The sequence below is a fragment of the Mesoplodon densirostris genome, chromosome 19, assembly GCF_025265405.1.
Source record: "Mesoplodon densirostris isolate mMesDen1 chromosome 19, mMesDen1 primary haplotype, whole genome shotgun sequence".
Lineage (NCBI taxonomy): Eukaryota > Metazoa > Chordata > Mammalia > Artiodactyla > Ziphiidae > Mesoplodon > Mesoplodon densirostris.
In genome coordinates this window covers 63,555,820-63,561,625 of record NC_082679.1, presented here as the reverse complement: position 1 = coordinate 63,561,625, position 5,806 = coordinate 63,555,820, and positions in this window count along the sequence as shown.

Below are 5,806 nucleotides of genomic sequence, written 5' to 3'. Positions count from 1 at the left end.
AAGTCACCTCCCATGGCCTCCTGCCCCACCCAGGGTGGGTGACTGGAGGCTGGGACACTGCCACACCTGCAGAGCTCAGCAGGAGCCGGATCTGCTCCAGGCTGCCTTCCTTCTGCCTCTGGCTGCATCTCATTGGCTGTATCTCATTCACAGCCAGCACTTGGGCTACAAGGGAGTATGGGAAATGTAGTTCTTTATTTTCTGGACCAGGAAGATACGTGTGAAAAGGGGAGTGGATGCTGGGAGCCAGCCAATCGCCTACAGCAACACAAGTCCCTCCCTCCCTCTGTGTCCAGAGAGGCCTCTGTTCATAGCACTGGCCGAGCACCAGTCCAGCTGCCTGTGATCCACTGGAGGTCGTGGCATCTGTCTCCCTGTACATCATCAAAGCACACGCTAGTTCTGTATCATCACTCCATCCACTATCCACCCATGTATTCATTCAATGGATATTTACCAGGCACCAGGTATTGCCGTGGTGGTGAACAAGGAGCTTCCATTCTGCTTGGCAGGCAATTAGCAACAAGAAAGGACACATCAGCAGAAAAGCTAATTTCAGATGGAGCAAAGTGCAATGAAGAAGTAAAACCGGGAGTGAGGTGGAGTGATGGGAAGGGAGGGCTCAGCTGAAGGGAGCCGGGGCCTGAGGACAGGGAGGGGGACAGACAGTAATCAGCATGTGCAAAGGCCCTGAGGTGGCGGCAGTGGGCAGACTTCCGGGATCCACCAGGAGGCCAGGGTGCCTGGGGGTGGGGGGAGTAGAAAGCAGAGAAGGCTGAGAAAGTACAAAAGGAGTGGGGAAAGGTGGGCAGGGGCCAGGTGATCCTGCCCGTCTGGTGGGACACAGAAAGTAGATTTTATCCTAAATGTGATGGTCGACTGTTGAAGGCTTTTGGCAAAGAAAATGGCTTGATCTGTGGGTGATTTCAAAACACATCTGCAAATTCTTCGACGCCCCTTCTCCCAGAAGGGATGGAAGGTCTGTATGCCCCTCTCTGGAACCTGGGTGGGACTTTGAGGCTGTGTCAACAGTAGGATGTGGTGGAAGTGAGGTGTGTGATGTCCAGGACCAGGGGAGCAAGGGAGCAACTTTTGTCTGCCTCTCTCGGGACACACGCCTTGAACCTGGAATGGCCTTGAAGGGGGTCGGCTCCTCAGAAGCCCCGTGCTGGAGAGACCACGTGAAGAGGCCACATAAAGATAAAGAGGGCCCGGAGCCCCCTTGGCCCCAGCCCCCACCGTTCCAGGCTCCCAGCCCAGGGGCCAGACGTGTGAATGAAGGAGCCTGTAGACGACCCCACCTGGCCCCCATGGCACCTTGCCCACATGAGAGAGCCTAGCCAGAGCCATTCCAGCCCAGCCCCACTCGGGTTCCCCACCCACAGACATTGTGAAAAATAATAAAGCCACACTGCATTTTGGCATAATTTGCTGTGTAGCAGATTACCCGAGAAAAGTCTGATTTACATTTTTCAAGTAAACTTCGTATTGAAATATAACCTCTATATAGAGAAGTCCACAGATTAGCTCGATGAGTTTTCTCAAAGGCAATGCACCCTACAAGCAGCGTGCAGGTCAAGACACAGCAGCCCATCCCCCAGGAGTCCCTTGTGCCCCCTGCCAGTCACTGCCACCCTGCAATGGACTGCAAGTCCGTGTCCCCCAGATTCCTGTGTTGAAGTCCTTACCCCAGCGTGATGGTGTCAGGAGGCGGGGCCTGTGGGAGGTGGCCAGGCTGCTCCCCTCCCTCGGGAGTGGCTGGGACACCGCGGTGTATGCGCTCCGTGGAACACGATGCAGCAGAGAGAGTCCTGCCTTGTGTGGACCCTGTACAAGTGGATCACATGGGCCGTGCTCCTTTGGCCCCGTGTCTTCACTCGGGTCGTGTGTCTGCAGGGAGCCGTGCGCAGCTCCTTCACCTCCATTGCTACGCGGCAACCCGTCGTGCGGTCGGACCCAGGCTCTTTAATCCTGCTGCTGTTGAGGGACGTCACGGGCTTGGTTCCAGTCTGAGTCCATCACCCACAGGGCTGTTGTGAACGTCTGGGATGTGCCTTTTGGTGGATGTATGTGTGCATTTCTATTGGACATTATTTCCATGTCTCTTAACGCATAAGAGACCATCCTAAATGTAGTGGCTTAAAACAATAACCGTTTTCTTCTTTCTCAGGATTCTGTGGATGGACTGGGCTCAGCCGGGCGGTTCTTCCGCGCCCGGTGATGCTCCACGGCATCACCTGGGCTGCACGACCAAGCTGGCCTCTCTCCTGGCCGGTGCTGGGAGCCCAGCTGAAACTTTTGGTCAGAGTACCTCAGTTCTCCTCCCTGTGGCCTCACCACGTGGTCCAGCTGCTAATGATAGGTGCCTGGATTCCAAGAGGAGGGAAGGAGAGGCTTCCCGCCTTTTTAGGACCTGGGCTCAGATGTCCCAGACCATCATCCTATTGGCCAGAGCAGTGAGAGGGCCAGCCAGGCTCAAGAGAGGGAAATAAAGTCCATTTCTGGATGGAGGACTGTCCTGCACCTCCAGGCTGGTGACATTGCTGGGGACCACCTTTGGAGCTTATGAGTGAGTTGTGGGTTGATTGGCACTCGAGCAGCACCACTCTGGTCACTGTGGGGAGTGGATCGTGTGCTCAGGGTGCACCAGGACTTAAGAATCCCCTTGGGGCCCTTCCCACCCTGACCTCAACCTCCACATTAAAGGTCGGCCCTCTTGGGGCCCCTGGATGTGAGCAGAGAGCGAGTAAGAGTCCAGACCCCTGTGGCCTGCATCCTGACTGGCAGCTGGAGAGGTGTGCTGGATCTGGTCCCCGGCTCCTGCCTCTGGCTTGGGTTCCCAAGGGCACGCCCTCCTCCATAAATCAGACTCCTCCATAGAAACGGCCCCCACTTTACCCCAAACCCAGATCCTGCAGTTCAGCACCAGCGTGGGCATAAACTAACTCTCCTGTTTGTCCAGCGTGGAGCAGTTAGGCTATTCGTCAGCGTGGGGCTTGGGGAGCCTAGAACTGGGGGTGACCTAAGTGTCCCTCTCTAGGGGAACAGACTGGACCACAGCAGTATGTGCACGTGGTAGGCTGCCATGCAGCACTGAAACCGTGGAATGAAGCTGCTCACAGCAGCATGGACAGATTTGAAGATGTGACCCTTAGGACCAGGGCGGAGACAGGGTAGCGCCGTGGGGGTGAGCCCCGCCTCTGGAGCTATAATGCGAGGGTTCAAATCCCCGCTCCCCCACTGACCGTGACCTTGGGCAAGTTACTTCCCTCCCTGGGCGTTTACATCCTCAAAAACATGCAGGACGGTGGACTCACCGCACGGATGGCTGCTACTCGCCTTCCCCAAGGGCAGTCCCCAAAAACAGGACAGGGGGAGAGGGGCGCAGTTAGGATGCTGAGTGCTCACCGGAAGTGCGGAGAACCACTGCTCAGCGACGATGGCTCGGACCTGCTGGAGACGGGACAGCAGAGCAGATTCACGCCTGTTGTCTCGGCTGTTTATCCAGCTTCGACAAAGATGGGCAAAGACGGTTTTGTTTTAAAAAAAATAGAGAAAGACACGCCGACCGGAGAACACCACGCAGAGGGGGACACAGAGAGACACAGGGAGAGGCCACGTGACGTCGACAGAGGCAGAGACCGGAGTGAGGCGCCTACATGCCAAGGATCTCTGGTAACCCCAGCGGCTGGGGGGAGAGGCCTGGGATGCCTCCTCCCAAGCAGACCAACCCTATGCCCACCTGGACTCCAGACTTCCTGCCTCTGGAACTGTGAGGGAATCCATTTCTGTTGTTTTAAGACCCTCAGTTAGTGGTACTTTGTCACGGCAGTCCCAGGAAACTCATACACATTTAAGTGTCTAATTTTTTGTATATATGTGTACTTGTTAAATAAAAGGTATTTATAAATCATTGAGCAGTGAATTAAATTCATTACATTGTGTTGTTAAAAAAATGATGTTATCTATACATTTTCTATGCTTGTAAAGAAAAAATCCAAGTCTACAGAGGGTTCCTCTTGTTTTCATTATTTCATTCCTTTAAACAACAAACAATGTGGCTAGAGTAAACAGAAATTTTGTGTGTGTGTGAAACAAACAGAAAGGGTAAACCATCCCACCAGCATGGAAACAGGGCTCAGCCTCTAGACAGAGTCATGGGCGTGGCAACGTCTGTGGAGTTTGGGGGTCTGCCCGTTCCGTGGGAAGGGAGTGGGGCCTTTTCCGAGAAACTCTCCCGGCGCACTCGGTCCCCAGGCAGCAACGCCAACTGCTCCCCAACTAGCTCAGGATGCAAGCCGGGTTCGAGGGCTGCACTGTCTCCCCGCAACCATGACCTCCCGCCCTCCGGGCAGGACTCTACTGCTTGTGACCCCATCTGTCCCTGAGTCTCCGGGCGCACCGGTCGGAGCCTCCCGCGGTCGGCCCTTCCGTGTGGAGCCAACAGCGTGCGTGTCTTTGAAAACTCACCAGCGCTCCCGGAATTCCCCCACAGGCCTCTTGTCTGCAGTCTGACCTGAAAGTGGGAAGGTTTCAGAAAATTCCAAGGAAATTACTGTTCCTGTTAGGAGTCAGAAGTGGTGCTAACGGGATGCTGAAGGCTTGTCTTCTTGCCTTGAAGACAAGGCAAGGCCACCCAAGCAGGATACCCCAGGAGGCTGACTTGATGAAGCAAGACACAGGGACTCTTTGTATCGGGTCAGAATGACGGGGAATTGTCAGAGACCCCTGAGGGTTGGCCCAGGAGCAGAGAACGAAGTATTCTTTCCTGCTTGCTCTCTCCTGGGTCCTGTTAGGTTCCTGAAATGGACTTGCAGTAAAACTAATGATTATATAGCTGTTCACCAGTTTCTAAAGCCGTTTCTCTGTATAATTATGAACATCACCATGGGGAAACAGGAAAGGGCACCAACATATTCTAAGTCCGTGGCACACCAGGCACTTCTTTTAATTTTCCCAACCTGAGTCAGAATGACCCCATTTTACATTTGGAGAAACTGAAGCTCAGAGAAGTTAAGGAGCTTGCCCAAGGCCACACAGTGAAGACAGGACTTGGCTGGGCTTTGAACCCAGGTCTCTTTGATTCATGGGTAGATTGCAGGTTCCAAAGACATGCATAACAATCTCTCCCATTCCACACGCTCCTCTAGACCTTGCCACCCTCCTCCCATCAAGGGTAGAGTTGGAGCCTGTCCCTTTGATTCTGGGCAGGCTCTGTGACCACCCCTACCAGAAGGGGACAGCAGAAGTGAGGGGATGTGATTTCCGAGGCTTTGGGACACTCATTCCTGGAACTCAACCACCATGCTCTGAGGAAGCCCCAGCAGCCTGTGAGAGCCCCACATGGACAGGACCCAAGGTCCCCCGGCCCATAGCCCTGGCCGCGCTCTCCGCCACGTGGGGGGGGTGCGCCATCTTGGAAGTGGGTCCTCCAGCCCCAGTAACCTTCCCTGCTGAGCCCTTAGCCCGGGTCACCTACTGAATAAATGACTGTTGTTTTAAGCCACTGCCTTTCAGGATGGTTTGATACACTGGAAAAAAAGACTAAAGATGCAGAAGCCCACTCCACTCCAGTTCCCCCCACGGCCCCCGGTTGACTCTGTGGCCCTCTGCTCTGCATTGCATTCTCACAGGCAGCAGAGGAGAAGCAGAAACCAAGGACAGAGGTCCCAGAAGGTTCATGTCTGGAAGGTCGTCAGATTTATTTTTATATTAGGGCATCAGCTTCTAAAATGAATTTATGTATATAAAACGTAAGGGTTAGGTAGATTTTCCATCAGAGCTGTATTTTGGGTGGGCTTTGGCA